The sequence below is a fragment of the Eretmochelys imbricata genome, chromosome 13, assembly GCF_965152235.1.
Source record: "Eretmochelys imbricata isolate rEreImb1 chromosome 13, rEreImb1.hap1, whole genome shotgun sequence".
Taxonomy (NCBI): Eukaryota; Metazoa; Chordata; order Testudines; family Cheloniidae; genus Eretmochelys; species Eretmochelys imbricata.
In genome coordinates, this window is record NC_135584.1 from 36202746 (window position 1) to 36222279 (window position 19534).

The 19534-nt window shown below is 48.2% G+C and overlaps 1 pseudogene; it reads left to right on the forward strand.

Annotated features, from left to right (window-relative positions):
* Positions 1 to 2633, forward strand: part of LOC144273194 (olfactory receptor 4M1-like) — a 151905-nt pseudogene extending 149272 nt beyond the window's left edge.
* Positions 2634 to 19534: the final 16901 nt, after the last annotated feature.

A 19534-nucleotide genomic window follows, 5' to 3' on the forward strand; every position in this document is an offset into this window, starting at 1 on the left:
CATCTCCTTTGCCGGCTGTGCCATGCAAATGTGCTTCTTCCTTTGCTTCGGGAGCACAGAGTCTTCCTTTCTGGCCATCATGGCATATGACCGCTACGTGGCAATATGCAACCCCCTGTGTTATCCCATGATTATGAACAAGAAGGTGTGTGTCCTGCTGGCAGCCACTTCCTGGACAATCGGCATCCCGGCCCAGATAGTGCAGACCGGTTTGGTGTTCACCTTACCCTTCTGTAGCTCCAAAGAGATCAACCATTTCTTCTGTGACCCGGCCCCTCTGCTGTTGCTGGCCTGTGTTGATACCTCCATGAATGAATCCTTGACTTACATTATGGTCATTTTCTTTGGAATGGTGCCCTTTGCTCTGATCCTGTTGTCCTACATCCGGATCATTGCCACCATCCTCATGATGCCATCAGCTGAGGGTAAGAGGAAAACCTTCTCCACCTGCTCCTCCCACCTCATTGTTGTGGCTTTATTCTATGGTTCTGGCATCCTCCTTTATTTACAACCCAGGTCTAGTGAATTTCCAGACAGTGGTAAACTTCTCTCCCTGTTTTACACTGTTTTGCCTGCCATGTTGAACCCTTTTATCTACAGCCTGAGGAACAGGGATATCCAAACAGCACTGAAGAGAAATACGTGGCATAAAATGGTTCCTCGCTAGCACTGAGTGGGAAACAGATTTCCCAGCCTGTTCTTCCTCAGGATGAATCTAAGGCCTACTAAAAATTTTCACAAAGAACAAGAGCAAGACTCACCCACCCCAGAATAGCCTGATCATTAGAGCCATGGGCAGTGGGTATAATAGGCCGGGGAGGCTAATCCTACCCTAACCCAGTCTGTGGCCCCACCCACGCTCTTCCCCAAGTCCCTGCCCTCTCCCCTAAAGCCAGCGGGGGCTCAGGTCTGGGTTTCCTGCTTCAAAACAGGGAGAGCAGGGTTTCGAACTCAGCTCACCCATGTCCCCTGAAGCACCAAGCTATAGCCTCCAGCTCTGTAGAGATTTAAATATGGAATTATTTATACGAAGTGGAACAGCTCCCACCAGCACAACTGGTAGACTGACCCCACACACCCGAGGTTAGCCTCCTAACCCCAGTCGACTCTTGGAGTGGGCTCTTTTCTTTAGTTCAGATCCCATTCTAGACCAATGAAACATTCATCAAAACCAAAACTTTCCCTCCAGAATTTCCTTTTCAACAAATTGAAATTTTCCACTGGAAAAAAAAATTTTCAATGAAAAATTCCCAGTGACGTCTAGTCCTCAGAGAATGTGACTTGTCTAATAAGCACACTGCTGGGGGCACAACTGGCAGAAGTGCGTATTGGTTTTGGCCGCCTTAGTGACTGAATTGAGACTTCTTGGACATGATTTATGAGGTGGGCTGGGCTCTCCCAGTGACCTTTGCTGCTGTTGTGAGCACTCAATGCTTCTGAAAATGACACTGCAGGCCTATCAAGTTGGTGGCCGCCCACAAAAGTCCTGATGGAAGTGACTCTCCAAACATTGCTTCAGAAATCTGTAGCAGAACCAGGACTAGAAGACAATTTTCCTTGGCCTGAGGCAACTAGACCATCCCTTCTCTTCCCTTAGGAAGAGCCCCATTGGCTACACACTTTCCAGCTTCTGCAATGAACAAGGGTGGGGTGTAGAGCTGCCTGGAAAACAGAATTTCTTTCCTGTGGGTGTTGGAACAAATTTTCATCCCAAGTTGACAGCCTGGGGACAAAAAGTGAAACCTTAAAAATTGTTCACAGGCTCATGGGGCCGCTTGACTTTCTGGGCTGCTTAGGGAGATGGGAAGCTCCCTGTCTAGTGAGCTAGCTGCCGAGCGTTGGTTGCTCAAGGAGTTGAGGTGATGGCTGCCCAGGGAGTCTGCTGCTCAGAGCATTGGAGAATGTCTACCCAGCAAGTGGGCTACAGCGGAGCAGGCTGCCTGGGACCTGTGCAGCCCTGGTCGCCTGTCAGCTGGCCTTCCAATTGCTAGGCTAGCTGAATGGTGGGCAGGTTAGCTGGTCTGCTTCCTGGCCTGGTTACATCGAAAGCTGCGACAGAATCCACCTGTTCCCACGGAGCACGTCAGATCTGTTGAATCAGTAACATGGGTCTGTTGGGAAATTTTCAGCCAGCTCTAGCAAGGTCTCCTCATCCCTATCCACTACAGATCTCCATTCCAGTCACTGTCCATTCTGGGGTCCTCTGGACCAGATTGCCACTTGCTGTAAATCAGTGCGGTTCCATTCATCTGGGAAATGGAGTGGCTGATACTTGTCGCTCTTCTGGGGCAGAGTTCTGAGATCTTACTCGCTAATAAGGCATGTGGAGTGCACAGACTTCCTAACAGCAATCATTCAGAGGAGTGAGAATAGGCTCCTGGCTCTCAATTCAGTGCACCTTCCCCTGGGCCAAAGAGTAATCTGGTGAAGGAAAGGATGCTGATGGTCATTGGTTTTTATCTTCTAGGTACAGTTCTATGTGTCTGCTTCAGAACAATGTATGAAGATCAGTGTGGCCTACGACAGTGGTCCCCAAACTTTTCAGGGTCATGCCTCCCCTTACCCCTGTCTGCATCCCTCCCACAGGAGCCAGGGCCATGGCTCCTGGCAGGGGGGAGCATGGACAGGGGTAATGGGGCTGAGGCTGGGGCTGCAGTTGGGGGCAGGTCTGGAGCCAGGGCCAGGGATGGGGAAGGGGATGGGGACCGGGCTGGGGCTGGAAGTGGAGCCGTGGTTGGGCCATGGTGAGGGCTGGCAACCGGGGTCATGGCTCAGCGGGGGTGGGCTGGGGGGCTGTGGTTGGGGTCCAAGGCAGGGGGCAGGGCTGGAGCAGAGTTGGGGGTGGAATGGGTCTGGCTGCTGCTCCCTCCCCGCCCGCTATGGGGGCTGGCCTGGGCCCCACCACGGCCCGCGAACATTCCTCCACACATGCCCCACAGTTTGGGTACCACTGGCCTAGGAGCATGGTTGGGAGTTGATATATTCAAAGGGTTGAGCGTAGTTTACTCTCCTAGCTTCCTCTGACAAACCCCAGCTGGAATGTTAAGGACAGTTAGTGACAAATGTTGAATGAAATTGGTTGAGCTAGTATAAATGGTGATTTTCCATGGCTTAGAACTCAGCCAAATCAAGACACACTTTTATGGCCACCTCTAAGTTCTAGACCACCTCAAATTTCAATTTCCTACTTGAATCCTTTGAAGTATTAGAGCTGTTCAAATGTTGGTCCTGGGTAATTGTCAAAGACAGCAAACTTCCACCCATGTGTCACCACCCTGCTTCTTGGAAACAGCTGAAAAATGGAGCCAAGGCAGAGGCCAAGTAGGAGAATTTTGGCAAATGACTAAGCAATTGCAAACAGGAGTTGGAGTGGAAAGTGTTAAACAACCTACTACCAGTGTTGCTATTGCCAGACCTATAATGCAGCTAAAGTCACATCATTTAAACATACATCAATAAATAAAATAATGTAAACTCAGATGACTCATTGAACTTTATGTAGTGGTGTCAGCTGTGTGGGAAGTAAAATGTTAATGAATGATTTTCCACTGCATGCATCCGATGAAGTGAGCTGTAGCTCACGAAAGCTTATGCTCAAATAAATTTGTTAGTCTCTAAGGTGCCACAAGTCCTCCTTTTCTTTTTGCGGATACAGACTAACACGGCTGCTACTCTGAAAGCTGTTAATGAATTTCTGACCCATAATGAGTATTGGGTTGTTAAGCTGGGGAAACATCAGGGATTGGGTCCCAAAGGAATCAGAGACACACTTCATCCTGTCTTCTGCCATAAATCCGAGATCCAATGGAGAAGATAGCTTCAGTTCCTTAGTGGGGTTAGCGACAGATCAGAGTGCTACTAAAGCTCCATTCACCATGGTTGTCTCCTCCCAGTTACAGGGGGCGCGCCTGTCTGAGGTCTGGATTATTCAGTTACCGTTTTTGTCGATTAATTAGGAGATGGAAAATTTCATATATTTATTCTTGCATCTGTGACCCAGACATGAGGGGGGGTACGCTACACTTTATGTGCAAAGGGCATATGGATTGCAGGTGAGTTTCATTCTGTTTTACACCTGTTCCACCTGTTGTTTTCCTTTTGAAGAGGTAGTACCTGATTTTGTGTGGTTTGATGCCATATGTGCATATTAAACCCACCTCAGAGTGCAGGTATTGGGATCCAGCAGCATTTTCCACTCCTTCTGCACTAGTGTAAGTGATGATAGTAGGTTCACGGCAGGGGAAAAACAGACCAGAAATGCGACGTGCGTCAGATTTTTAAAGGTATTTAGGCATCTAGTAGGATTTTCAAAACATCTAGGTACCTAAAACCCATTGAGAATCAGACACCTGGATGCATTTGAAAATCCCACTAGGCACCTAATTCCTTTTAAAAATCTGGCCCTAATTGAATAATGTCAGTGTTTGGAACCAAGAAACTTTGAAACACAAATCAGATCATCCAGCGATATGGAGGAAAATTTGCACACGAGGGAAGGATAAAGGGCCAGATACCCAGCTGGGGTAAATCAGCCATAGCAGTCAATGGTTCAGATCCCCAGAAGGTGTGAATCAGCAACAGCTGCACTGGAGTCAGTGGGACCAGATCCCCAGCTGGTATAGTTAATAGGACTATTCACATCAGCTGAGGATAAAGTTCCAGTGGGTAGAGGGGGGGACTTAGACTTGAATTTAGATAAGTGAGTGCCAAACCTGAGCCACCTCAAAGCATTTTTTTCGTGTATTCTGAGCACCCCTGTTTCCAGGAGGGCTCATGACAGTTTTCCTATGCTGTGAAATTTTTTGAGATTTCAACATTTTTTCCCGTTCCAAATCAGGATGAAAAGTCAAAATCTCATAAATGTTCACAGACTGAAAATCCCCCTGAACAGCAGTTCAGGTCCATCAAAATGTTTCGCTTCGATAATTTCAATATGTGTCATTTCAGTTTTGATTGTTTTAATTTTATATTTTAGTATAATTTGCTTAAATTTCTAAACAAAAAATCTTTTTTTATTTTTCATTTTCGCCCCAAATTATTTTGAGTCGGGCAATTCATTGAAACCAACTCTTTCCAGCAAAACGTTCTGGTTTTGATGCGTTGCTATTTTCTGATGAAAAAACCTTTCATGAAAACATTCCTGGTCTGTTCCAATCTCAAGATCACTGCTCAAATGAGCCCAGATCCCCTAAGTGATTTGTCTAGATTCTCCAAGGCTCAAAAACAGTTTCCAGCATTTCCTGTTGCTAAGAAGTGGCAGGAGAAGGGACCTGCTGGAGGTTAAGCTCTTTTGAAAATCTGATCACTTCATGTAGATGCCTAAGTGGGAGCTAAGAGCCACATTGTTAAAGTTATTTAGGGTATGTCTACACTAAGAAATTAGGTTGAATTTACAGAAGTCGGTTTTTTAGAAATCGGTTTTATATATTCAAGTGTGTGTGTCCCCACAGAAAATGCTCTAAGTGCATTAAGTGAATTAACTCGGCGGAGCACTTCCCCACAGTACCGAGGCTAGAGTCGACTTCCGGAGTGTTGCACTATGGGTAGCTATCCCACAGTTCCCGCAGTCTCCGCTGCCCATTGGAATTCTGGGTTGAGATCCCATTGCCTGATGGGACTAAAACATTGTCCCGGGTGGTTCTGGGTACATATCGTCAGACCCCCGTTCCCTCCCTCCCTCCGTGAAAGCAAGGGCAGACAATCGTTTCACGCCTTTTTTCCTGAGTTACCTGTGCAGACGCCATACCATGGCAAGCATGGAGCCCGCTCAGGTAACCGTCACTGTATGTCTCCTGGGTGCTGGCAGACGCAGTACTGCATTGCTACACAGTAGCAGCAACCGATTGCCTTGTGGCAGCAGACGGTGCAATAGGACTGGTAGCTGTCATCGTCATGTCCGAGGTGCTCCTGGCCACGTCGGCCAGGAGCGCCTGGGCAGACATGGGCGCAGGGACTAAATTTGGAGTGACTTGATCAAGTCATTCTCTTTAGTCCTGCAGTCAGTCCTATTGAACCATCTTATGGTGAGCAGGCAGGCAATATGGATTGCTAGCAGTCATATTTTACCATCTTCTGCCAGGCAGGCAAGAGATGAGGATGGCTAGCAGTCGTATTGTACCATCTTCTGCCTAGCAGCCCTGAGATGTGGATGGCATGCAGTCCTTCTGCACCGTCTGCTGCCAGCCAAAGATGTAAAAGATAGATGGAGCGGATTAAAACAAGAAATAGACCAGATTTGTTTTGTACTCATTTGCTTCCCCCCCTCCCCCATCTAGGGGACTCATTCCTCTAGGTCACACTGCAGTCACTCACAGGGAAGGTGCAGCGAGGTAAATCTAGCCATGTATCAATCAGAGGCCAGACTAACCTCCTTGTTCCAATAAGAACAATAACTTAGGTGCACCATTTCTTATTGGAACCCTCCGTGAAGTCCTGCCTGAAATACTCCTTGATGTAAAGCTACCCCCTTTGTTGATTTTAGCTCCCTGAAGCCAACCCTGTAAGCCGTATCGTCAGTCACCCCTCCCTCCATCAGAGCAATGGCAGACAATCGTTCCGCGCCTTTTTTCTGAGCGGACGCCATACCAAGGCAAGCATGGAGGCCGCTCAGCTCACTTTGGCAATTAGGAGCACATTAAACACCACACGCATTATCCAGCAGTATATGCAGCACCAGAACCTGGCAGAGCGATACCGGGCGAGTAGGCGACATCAGCGCGGTCGCGTGAGTGATCAGGACATGGACACAGATTTCTCTGAAAGCATGGGCCCTGCCAATGCATGCATCATGGTGCTAATGGGGCAGGTTCATGCTGTGGAATGCCGATTCTGGGCTTGGGAAACAAGCACAGACTGGTGGGACTGCATAGTGTTGCAGGTCTGGGACGATTCCCAGTGGCTGCGAAACTTTCGCATGCGTAAGGGCACTTTCATGGAACTTTGTGACTTGCTTTCCCCTGCCCTGAAGCGCATGAATACCAAGATGAGAGCAGCCCTCACAGTTGAGAAGCGAGTGGCGATAGCCCTGTGGAAGCTTGCAACGCCAGACAGCTACCGGTCAGTTGGGAATCAGTTTGGAGTGGGCAAATCTACTGTGGGGGCTGCTGTGATGCAAGTAGCCCACGCAATCAAAGATCTGCTGATATCAAGGGTAGTGAACCTGGGAAATGTGCAGGTCATAGTGGATGGCTTTGCTGCAATGGGGTTCCCTAACTGTGGTGGGGCCATAGACAGAACCCATATCCCTATCTTGGCACAGGAGCACCAAGCCGGCGAGTACATAAACCTCAAGGGGTACTTCTCAATAGTGCTGCAAGCTCTGGTGGATCACAAGGGACGTTTCACCAACATCAACGTGGGATGGCCGGGAAAGGTACATGACGCTCGCATCTTCAGGAACTCTGGTCTGTTTCAAAAGCTGCAGGAAGGGACTTTATTCCCAGAGCAGAAAATAACTGTTGGGGACGTTGAAATGCCTATATGTATCCTTGGGGACCCAGCCTACCCCTTAATGCCATGGCTTATGAAGCCATACACAGGCAGCCTGGACAGTAGTTAGGAGCTGTTCAACTACAGGCTGTGTAAGTGCAGAATGGTGGTAGAATGTGCATTTGGATGTTTAAAAGCGCGCCGGCGCAGTTTACTGACTCGGTTAGACCTCAGCGAAACCAATATTCCCACTGTTATTACTGCTTGCTGTATGCTCCACAATATCTGTGAAAGTAAGGGGGAGACATTTATGGTGGGGTGGGAGGTTGAGGCAAATCGCCTGGCTGCTGGTTACGCGCAGCCAGACACCAGGGCGGTTAGAAGAGCACAGGAGGGCGCGGTACGCATCAGAGAAGCTTTGAAAACCAGTTTCATGACTGGCCAGGCTACGGTGTGAAAGTTCTGTTTGTTTCTCCTTGATGAAACCCGCCACCCCTTGGTTCACTCTACTTCCCTGTAAGCTAACCACCCTCCCCTCCTCCCTTCGATCACCGCTTGCAGAGGCAATAAAGTCATTGTTGCTTCACATTCATGCATTCTTTACTCATTCGTCACACAAATAGGGGGATGACTACCAAGGTAGCCCAGGAGGGGTGGTGGAGGAGGGAAGGAAAATGCCACACAGCACTTTAAGCACAGCACTTTAAAAGTTTACAACTTTAAAATTTATTGAATGCCAGCCTTCTTTTTTTTGGGCAATCCTCTGTGGCAGAGTGGCTGGTTGGCCGATGGCCCCCCCATCGCGTTCTTGGGCATCTGGGTGTGGAGGCTATGGAACTTGGGGAGGAGGGCGGTTGGTTACACAGGGGCTGTAGTGGCAGTCTGTGCTCCAGCTGCCTTTGCTGCAGCTCAACCGTACACTGGAGCATACTGGTTTGATCCTCCAGCAGCCTCAGCATTGAATCCTGCCTCCTCTCATCATGCTGCCGCCACATTTGAGCTTCAGCCCTGTCTTCAGCCCGCAACTTACTCTCTTCAGCCCGACACTTACTCTCTTCAGCCCTCCACCTCTCCTCCCAGTCATTTTGTGCTTTTCTGCACTCTGACATTATTTGCCTCCATGCATTCATCTGTGCTCTGTCAGTGTGGGAGGACAGCATGAGCTCAGAGAACATTTCATCACGAGTGCGTTTTTTTTTCTTTCTAATCTTCACTAGCCTCTGGGAAGGAGAAGATCCTGTGATCCTTGAAACACATGTAGCTGGTGGAGAAAAAAAAAGGGACAGCAGTATTTAAAAAGACACATTTTATAAAACAGTGGCTACGGTCTTTCAGGGTAAACCTTGCTGTTAACATTACATACATAGCACATGTGCTTTCGTTACAAGGTCGCATTTTGCCTCCCCCCACCGCGTGGCTACCCCCTCAACCCTCCCCCGTCCCCGTGGCTAACAGCGGGGAACATATCTGTTCAGCCGCAGGCAAACAGCCCAGCAGGAACGGGCTCCTCTGAGTGTCCCCTGAAGAAAAGCGCCCTATTTCAACCAGGTGACCATGAATGATATCTCACTCTCCTGAGGATAACACAGAGAGATAAAGAACGGATGTTGTCTGAATGCCAGCAAACATACACTGCAATGCTTTGTTGTACAATGATTCCCAAGTACGTGTTACTGGCCTGGAGTGGTAAAGTGTCCTACCATGAAGGATGCAATAAGGCTGCCCTCCCCAGAAACCTTTTGCAAAGGCTTTGGGATTACATCCAGGAGAGCCACGAATGCCAGGGCAAATTAATTTTTTCACATGCTTGCTTTTAAACCATGTATAGTATTTTAAAAGGTACACTCACCGGAGATCCCTTCTCCACCTGCTGGGTCCAGGAGGCAGCCTTGGGTAGGTTCGGGGGGGTACTGGCTCCAGGTCCAGGGTGAGAAACAGTTCCTGGCTGTCGGGAAAACCAGTTTCTCTGCTTGCTTGCTGTGAGCTATCTACTACCTCATCATCATCATCATCATCTTCTTCATCCCCAAAACCTGCTTCCGTGTTGCCTCCATCTCCATTGAAGGAGTCAAACAACGCGGGTGGGGTAGTGGTGGCTGAACCCCCTAAAATGGCATGCAGCTCATCATAGAAGCGGCATGTTTGGGGCTCTGACCCAGAGTGGCCGTTCGCCCCTCTGGTTTTCTGGTAGGCTTGCCTCAGCTCCTTAAGTTTCACGCGGCACTGCTTCAGGTCTGTGTTATGGCCTCTGTCCTTTATGCCCTGTGAGATTTTGACAAAGGTTTTGGCATTTCGAAAACTGGAACGGAGTTCTGATAGCACAGATTCCTCTCCCCATACAGCGATCAGATCCCGTACCTCCCGTTCAGTCCATGCTGGAGCTCTTTTGCGATTCTGGGACTCCATCATGGTCACCTCTGCTGATGAGCTCTGCATGGTCACCTGCAGCTTGCCACGCTGGCCAAACAGGAAAGGAGATTCAAAAGTTCGCAGTTCTTTTCCTGTCTACCTGGCCAGTGCATCTGAGTTGAGAGTGCTGTCCAGAGCGGTCACAATGGAGCACTCTGGGATAGCTCCCAGAGGCCAATACCGTCGAATTGTGTCCACAGTACCCCAAATTCGACCCGGCAAGGCCGATTTAAGTGCTAATCCACTTGTCAGGGGTGGAGTAAGGAAATCGATTTTAAGAGCCCTTTAAGTCGAAATAAAGGGCTTCATCGTGTGGATGGGTGCAGGTTTACATCGATTTAATGCTGCTAAATTTGACCTAAAGTCCTAGTGTAGACCAGGGCTTAGACACATAGCGAGATTTTCAAAGAGCAATAAAGCACCTAACACCCATTGAAATCAATAGGAGTTAGGCATGTATCTACATCTTTCGCTAACTAAATACCTTTAAAAATCTGGCCCTGAGTTTTTTTGAAAATCTGGCCCTATCAGTATTGCAGAAATTTACAGCCCACATATTAAGTGGAGCATAAAAACTCTGCTCCAACAATCATTTTCAGATTTAGTTTGAAGTGTTGATTTTTAGGGGTGAGCTAAAAAAAGTAAAATTAATTTTAAAAAAATACAGGATAAGTGACTCACAATTCCCCATCCATAGCACTGAATTTCAAAACAGGAGTACACCAAATTAAAATAAAAATCTCTGTTTTATGAATTCTTCAAATTGTTATGAAATACAGAAAAATATGTATTAAAAACAAACTGTAGAGGAATGGCATTTTTACATGAATTCTTTGTGTGTGTGTGTGTTTTAAGGTTTTTCAAAGGTTTACAAACTTTGGATAGCCATCCTTTGGTACATGAAGTTAAATCAAATGTATGACCACTACTACTAAATTAATTTATAAATAAATAATCCAGCATTGGTCATTACATTCTGAACCAGCAGAGTAGCAGGTAGGAGGTCTAGGTTAGATATTAGGAAAAAACTATTTCACTAGGAGGGTGGTGAAGCACTGGAATGGGTTACCCAGGGAGGTGGTGGAATCTCCATCCTTAGAGGTTTTTAAGACCCGGCTTGACAAAGCCCTGGCTGGGAAGATTTAGTTGGGGTTGGTCCTGCTTTGAGCAGGGGATTGGACTAGATGACCACCTGAGGTCTCTTCCAACCCTAGTCTTCTATGATTCTATAAAGCATTTTATTAAATTCCAGCAATGTGCCACAGACCAGTGCATAGGTGCGGGAAGTAGGCATGCAGGGCGTGCTGCAGCACCCTCAGGTTTTGCGCCCGGCATCTCTGGCACCGGCCCTGCGCCCTGGGTCCCAGCCACTGGCCCCTGCTGCATGGGATCCCAGCTGCTGCTCTTGCTGCTGCCCAGGGACTCCGCTGCCGGCCCCAGGTTCCTGGCTGCTGGTCCATAAATGGGGTCCCACCCAGCAGCTAGCTCCAGGGTCCTGGCTGCTGGCTCGATGTGGTGTCCTGGCCGCCGGCTCGGGGTCCAGCCCAGCCGGGGCCCTGGAAGCTCCACAACCAGTCCCAGGGGTACTGTCTTGTCATAAATATAAAGGGAAGGGTAAACACCTTTAAATCCCTCCTGGCCAGAGGAAAAACCCTTTCACCTGTAAAGGGTTAAGAAGCTAAGATAACCTTGCAGGCACCTGACCAAAATGACCAATGAAGAGACAAGATACTTTCAGAGCTGGTGGGGGGGAAACAAAGGGTTCTCTCTGTCTGTGTGTGTGTGTGGTTTTTGCCGGGACCAGAGCAGGAATGCAGGTCAGAGCTCCTGTAAAGAGTTAGTAAGCAATCTAGTTAGATATGCATTAGATTCTCTTTTGTTTAAATGGCTGATAAAATAAGTTGTGCTGAATGGAATGTATATTCCTGTTTTTGTGTCTTTTCGTAACTTAAGGGTTTGCCTAGAGGGATTCTCTATGTTTTGAATCTGATTACCCTGTAAGGTATTTACCATCCTGATTTTACAGAGGTGATTCTTTTACTTTTTCTTCATTTAAAATTCTCTTTTAAGATCCTGATTGCTTTTTCCTTGTTCTTAAGATCCAAGGGTTTGGGTCTGTGTTCACCTATGCAAATTGGTAAGGATTTTTATCAAGCCTTCCCCAGGAAAGGGGGTGTAGTGCTTGGAGGGATATTTGTGGAGGGCAGACGTTTCCAAGTGGGCACTTCCCCTGTTCTTTGTATAACACTTTGGTGGTAGCAGCGTTTAACCTAAGCTGGTAAGAATAAGCTTAGGGAGTCTTTCATGCAGGTCCCCACATCTGTACCCTAGAGTTCAGAGTGGGGAAGGAACCTTGACACGCCCGGCCACCAGCCCTGCTCCCGGGGGCTCCGTTGCCGGCCCTGCATGCCAGCCCCATGCCTGGGTCTCCACGCCCACTCCTCGCTGTGGCCCCAGCCTCCTCTGCCTTACCTGTGACTGAATCCCCCCTCCCAGATCCATGGCCCTGCTCCCAGCCCCAGCTCTAGGGGGCAGTGAGGGGGCATGGAGAGGGGTAAGAGGGGTGCAGCTCAGCATGCCCACTACAAAGACTTTTCAGGTGCCACTGGATCAGTGTTGCGGATAGCGAGCTAGACAGAGAGATGGGTGTGTATGTGTAAGGTGACTGTTGGCTCCTTACTAAAACTCAGTGGGGTTGTTCTGGCTGGCTAGCACCTAGTACTAAAAGGAAGGGGAAGGGTCGATAGGAAATCAGGACCCTGAGACTGACAGTCCCCAGGAGCAATGGGGAGGGGCTAATGGTCCAGGTCAACCTGATTGATCAGGTGGGCCGGCTAATCAGGAAGTCAGGAGGCTGGGGGGAAGGGGGGATCCCATCCTCCATGTGACCCAGAATTGCCTGGATCAGACAGAGTGGGACCGAGCTGAGGAGAGAGCAGGGACCCGAGCTGGGCTGGGGAGCAGAGCTGGGCCAGCCAGATGGGCCAGAGAAGCAGCCCAGGAAGCAGGTCAGAGCTGGGAGCAGAGTTTAGAATCATAGAATCATAGAATATCAGTGTTGGAAGGGGCTTCAGGAAGTCATCTAGCCCAAGCCCCGGCTCAAAGCAGAGTCACAGAAGCAGCCCTCAGAGAAGAGCTGTGTTGGGAGCAGAGCTGCAGCCCTAGAGGACCAGAGAAGCAGCCCAGGAAGCTGGAGGCAGAGCAGCAGGGTGGAGCTGGAGCTGAGGGCGAGAGATGGAGCTGCAGCTGGGGCTGGAGCTGAGGCAGGGTGGAGCTGGAGCAGTCCGGAGCTGGTTGCGGTGAGCAGCTGGGGAGAGCGAGGGGGATCCTGGGCAGCGGGCTCAGTGCAGGGAGACATCCCCAGCCAAGAGGTCTTGCAGGTCAGACTTGGAGGGGATCATAACCCCAGTGGGGCAGGGGTGATGCTGGGAAGCAAGGTTCTGCCACCGAGAGCCTGAGAGCGTGGGGCCACCGCCAGAGCAAGGGTCTGACCCGCAGCATCCCTGCAGCACAGCCAGGGCCTGGGCGTGAGGCCTGGGACTTGTGAGGAACAGACTGAACTGCCCTGACGTTCTAGAGATGCTGGTTGTGATGCCCCCGTGCCACAGAGCGGGGTGAAGTGTTTTCCTTTAACCTTTCCCATGTTTTCCTTATTTTTTAAAATTGATTGCTGTTTAATAAATTGTATTTTCTTTGAACTGTATGTAATGATCAGTGGGTCAGGGAAGCATCCAGTGCAGAGAGAGCACCCCGGAATGGGGACACCCTAGCCCCTGTCCTAAGTGACCAAAACAAGATTGGGGGTCGAGCCCCACAGGAATCCTGGGCCCAGCCTTGTTGGGGTTACTAGGACTCTGCCACACAGGAGAGTGGAAGGGGAGGCCTCTAGGTCAAGCAGGGCTCTGGGTAAAGGAAGTGGGAGCGAGGACTCAGATCCTTTTGCAGCCCAATTCACTGGGGTAGTGTATACTCCAGGAAAGTTCCCCACAATAGCTTCCCCCGCTTACATATAGGGATAGCGAAACAGATGGGTGATTGGAAATGGGGTTAAACAAGTGAGCTGGGAAAATTTGCAGATGAAACAAAATTGTTTTGTATTGTCAAGACGGAGAAGGCTGTTAGGAATTTCAGAGAGACCTGACCAAGCTAGATAAAGAGACATCAAAAAGGCAGATGAAATTCAGTATTGAAAGACACAAAATAATGCACGCAGGAGGGAACAATGTGGTATGTTCTGATGTGGAATACAGAGCTCACTTCTCCTTAGAGATGAGATGAATAAGTAGGCACTTGATTAAAATATACAAAATACACTAAATGGCACAGAGAAGAAAGTTCAGACACTTCTGTTCTCCCTGTCTCAACACGAGGAAGAGAGTTGTTCAATGGGAGCAAATGGCAGAAAAAATGACACTCACAAAAGGAGATTCTTTTTCACTTGATGTTCACAAATGCAGTTAGCCTGTGGAACTCACTGCCACATGATAAAATTGAAGCCAAGAATTAAGCAGCATTCAGGAAAAGATCGGGTCCTTTCATACCCCTAAGGAAGCTGGCCCTGTCACTCTCAGGGTATGTCTACACTACGAAACTAGGTCGATTTTATAGAAGTCGATTTTTTGGAAGTGGTTTTATACAGTCGATTGCGTGTGTCCCCACTAAGCACAGTAAGTCAGTGGAGTGCATCCACAGTACCGTGGCTAGCGTCGACTTTCAGAGTGGTGCATTGTGGGTAGCTATCCCACAGTTCCCGCAGTCTCCGCTGCCCATTGGAATTCTGGGTTGAGCTCCCAATGCCTGATGGGGCAAAAACATTGTTGCGGGTGGTTTGGGGTACATGTTGTCAGTTGCCCCTCCCTCCCTCCATGAAAGCAACGGCAGACAATCGTTTCGCAGCTTTTTTCCTGGGTTAGCCATGCAGACGCCATAGCACTGCAAGCGGGAGCCCACTCAGCTCACTGTCACCGCAGCTGTTGTGGGCAAGTCTACTGTGGGGGCTGTTGTGATCCAAATAGCCAATGCAATCATTGATGTTCTGTTATCAAGGGTAGTGACTCTGGGAAATGTGCGGGCCTTTTTAGATTTTAGGTGCATCATATTCCTGTCCTTTGTCGCTAGTGAAGAAATCTTGCAGCTGTACATTCCACAAGTAACAGCTCCAGGGCTCCTGCTCTTTTGCCTTGGCCACACAGCAGCAGCTCCTGGCTGCCTTTGCATCAATGGTGGATCAGTGGAAGAACTTACCAAGTTCACGGATGACACTAAGCTGTGGGGAGAGGTAGATACTTAGGACAGAAGAATCCCATGCACTGCTACAGGCTGGGTACTGACTGGTTAAGCGACAGTTCTGCAGAAAAGGACCTGGGAATTACAGTGGACAAGAAGCTGGATATGAGTCAACAGTGTGCCCTTGTTGCCAAGAAGGCTAACCGCATATTCGGCTGCATTAGTAGGAGCATTGCCAGCAGATTGAGGGACGTGATTATTCCTCTCTATTTGGCATTGGTGAGGCCACATCTAGAGTATTGCATACAGGTTTGTATCCCCCCCACTACAGAAAAGATGTGGACAAATTGGAGAGAGTCTAGCGAAGGGCAACGAAAATGATTAGGGGGCTGGGGCACATGACTTACGAGAAGAGGCTGAGGGAACTGGGCTTGTTTAGTCTGCAGAAGAGAAGAGTGTGGGTGTCAAAGTTCCTTCCCCACTCTGAAGTCTAGGGTACAGATGTGGGGACCTGCATGAAATACCCCCTAAGCTTATTCTTACCAGCTTAGGTTGAAAACTTCCCCAAGGTACACATTTTGCCTTGTCCTTGAACACTATGCTGCTACCACCAAGCGTTTTAAACAAAGAACAGGGAAAGAGACCACTTGGAGACGTCTTCCCCCAAAATATTCCCCACAAGCCCTACACCCCCTTTCCTGGGGAAGGCTTGATACAAATCCTCACCAGTTGGTACAGGTGAACACAGACGCAAACCCTTGGATCTTAAGAACAATGAAGAACAATCAGGTTCTTAAAAGAAGAATTTTATTTAAAGAAAAGGTAAAAGAATCACCTCTGTAAAATCAGGATGGTAAATACCTTACAGGGAATCAGATTCAAAACACAGAGAATCCTTCCAGGCAAAAACCTTAAGTTAAAAAGACACAGCTTATTTTACCAGCCATTAAACAAAAGAAAATCTAATGCATGTTCTAGCTAGATTACTTACTAACTTAACAGGAGTTGTAAGGCTGCATTCCTGATCTGTTCCCGGCAAAAGCATCACACAGACAGACAAACCCTTTCCCCCCCCTCCAGATTTGAAAGTATCTTGTCCCCTCATTGGTCAGGGTCAGGTGCCAGCGAGGTTATCCTAGCTTCTTAACCCTTTGCAGGTGAAAGGGTTTTGCCTCTGGCCAGGAGGGATTTTATAGCACTTTATACAGAAATGTGGTTACCCGTCCCTTTATATTTATGACAGTAGGTGGGGGGGATTTGATAGCAGCCTTCAAGTACCTGAAGGGGGTTTCCAAAGAGGATGGAGCTCGGATATTCTCAGTGGTGGCAGATGACAGAACAAGAAGCAATGGTCTTGAGTTGAAGTGGGGGAGGTTTAGGTTGGATAGCAGGAAAAACTATTTTACTAGAAGGTTGATGAAGCACTGGAATGGGTTACCTAGGGAGGTGGTGGAATATCCATCCTTAGAGGTTTTTAAGGCCCGGCTCAACAAAGTCCTGGCTGTAATGATTTATTTAGGGTTGGTCCTGCTTTGAGCAGGGGGTCGGACTAGATGAGCTCCTGAGGTCCCTTCCAACCCTAATCTTCTATGATTCTATGACTCTACAGAGGTTGTCCACTAGCCTATGTCCCATACACCTGCTTCTAGAGCTAAAGATTTAGCAGCCCATGCTTTTATAGCCAGAGGTCATGGGTTCCATTCTCATCCATGCCCCATTCAGGGACCTCAGTACACCAGGCACCAGATTTTCAAAAGTATATAGACAGAGGTGTGTCTAAAGACACAGATAGGTAGAGCTGCATGAAATTCTTTCTGCCTTTTATCATTTTTTCACAGAACTGCTCAGGTTTGGCCCAGCTGCCCCTCCATCTTCATGGTGGAGCAGTAGGCTGGCCAAACATTTAGCAAGCTGTGCTGTGACCCTGAGTGACAGATAGCAATGCCCAGAGCTGGGCCCCGCCCTGCAGGATAGGAGTCACTGATTTCAATGGGAGCCGGGGGCCACATTTTTAGAGGTGTCCAGCCACTTAATGGGATTTTCAAAAGTGTCTCATTGCCTAATTCCCACTGAACTCCCACTAGGAGCTTTCAAAATGTGGCCCTAGGTACCTATCTGCATCTTTAGGTGGCTAAATCCCTTTGGCAATGTTGCCACGGGGAAATGATGCAGGCTTGAGGAGGTACAAGAGTGGAGAAGAGAGTGTTGGTATTAAAGAGTGCTTCCCACAAGCTAAATATGAGTCAACAGTGTAACACTGTTGCAAAAAAAGCAAACATCATTCTGGGATGTATTAGCAGGAGTCTTGTAAGCAAGACACGAGAAGTAATTCTCCCACTCTACTCCTCGCTGATTAGGCCTCAACTGGAGCATTGTGTCCAGTTCTGGGTGCCACATTTCAGGAAAGATGTGGACAAATTGGAGAAAGTGCATAGAAGAGCAACAAAAATGATTAAAGGTCTAGAAAACATGACCTATGAGGGATGATTGAAAAAATCAGGGGTTTGTTTAGTCTGGAAAAGAGAAGACTGAGTGGGGACATGATAACAGTTTTCAAGTACATACAAGGTTGGTACAAGGAGAAGGGAGAAGAATTGTTCTTCTTAACCTCTGAGGACAGGACAAGAAACAATGGGCTTAAATTGCAGCAAGGGAGGTTCAGGTTGGACATTAGGAAAAACTTCCTAACTGTCAGGGTGGTTAAGCACTGGAATAAATTGCCGAGGGAGGTTGTGGAATCTCCATCATTGAAGATTTTTAAGAGCAGGTTAGACAAACACCTGTCAGGGATGGTCTAGATAATACTTAGTCCTGCCATGAGTGCAGGGGAATGGACTAGATGACTGAAGGGTTAAAATCCATTGCTGATTATCACAGAGTCCCTGGGTGATGCTCTGGAGCTGCTCCCTACGAAGCCAGGCAGGACTCTGGGGAAGTCTCCTTTCCATGATCAGACTGTCTTCAGGACACACAGCTCACACAGCTTCCACCTTCCTGGGTCTGACCTCGGAGCATTCAGCATCCTCCGCCCCTCCGTGCGCTTCCCACAGCGAGTCCGCCCAGGCGGGCTCCTGGGGAAGCCAGAGGGTTCTGCACCCCAACCTCACAGTCAGACGTGACTCTCAGCCAGCCAGTAAAACAGAAGGTTTATTACACGACAGGAACATGGTCTAAAACAGAGCTTGTAGGTACAGAGAACAGGACCCCTCAGCTGGGTCCATTTTGGGGGGCAGTGAACCAGACAACCATGTCTGCACTTCACTCCTCGTCCCCAGCCAGCCCCAAACTGAAACTCTCTCCAGCCCCTCCTCCTCTGGGTTTTGTCCTTTTCCCGGGCCAGGAGGTCACCTGATTCCTTTGTTCTCCAACCCTTTAGCTCTCACCTTGCAGGGGGAAAGGGCCAGGCCATCAGGTGCCATGAAACAGGGTGTTGGCCATTCTCTGTATCCAGACCCCTACACACACCTGCCCTCTAGGGCTCTGCAACAATCATACACCCTTATCCCACCACCTAGATACTTAAAACTGCATAGAGGAAACTGAGGCACTCCCACAATATTCAGAGGAAACATTAAGAACTTCGTCACACTGATGTAATAACCTGGTATATGGATTTGTGTACAGGCCCAAAGTCCAGAGTTTGGTCAAGAGGTCAGAGGCCTAGCAATAGCTGAGAGAAAGCAAATTAACCAAAGATAACCTTGCTTTTGCTAAGATATTCCTGGTCAGCAAAACGCCAAATGCTGGGGGCAATAATTGTGTCTTATTAAAAGTTGCAAATGGAACAAAGAAGCCCTGTTTCTGTTGTGTTATTTTCTTATGTAGGGAGATGTTCTTCCCACACATCCAACCTTGAGTTTATGAAAAGTTCAAGCATGTCAGTATACGATATGGCCTCATCCCACCTCCCTTTCCCAAGAACCAATGCCTGCCTTAAAACACAAATAAGCAACTTAAAAGACAATCTTTATTGCCATATACTTGCACTGTTTCTTTGCTTTTACCCCTAGATATGTATCTGTTGAACAATCAAAGGAGCTACTTCATTCCTATGGACCCCAGATTGAATCCAACATATATTCTACACTAATACATTTATTAAAGTACTAAGTAAATGCTAAATGTCAATTTGTTAACTTAAGACCATGGGCGGAGACATTATGTAACCTTTTGACCATTGGTTACTGTGCTATCATGTCTTGCAGCTAAACCTATCCGGGGGTGTGGGAATGCCTAGCCTGTCACTTTCCCCGCCCATGAAAAATCCATATATTCCATTGTAATCGATTGACAGTGTCTCTGAGCCTAATAAACGAGGTGACACTCTGTCAGCGTTGTACGTAATAAATTCTTATGCTTGAACTCTACATGGTGTAAATTTATGTTCTCCAATGACCCCTCGAGGTCCCTTCCAGTCCTATGATTCTATGATTTCTTTCTGTTCTTACAGGTCACAGTTTTGGCTGAATAA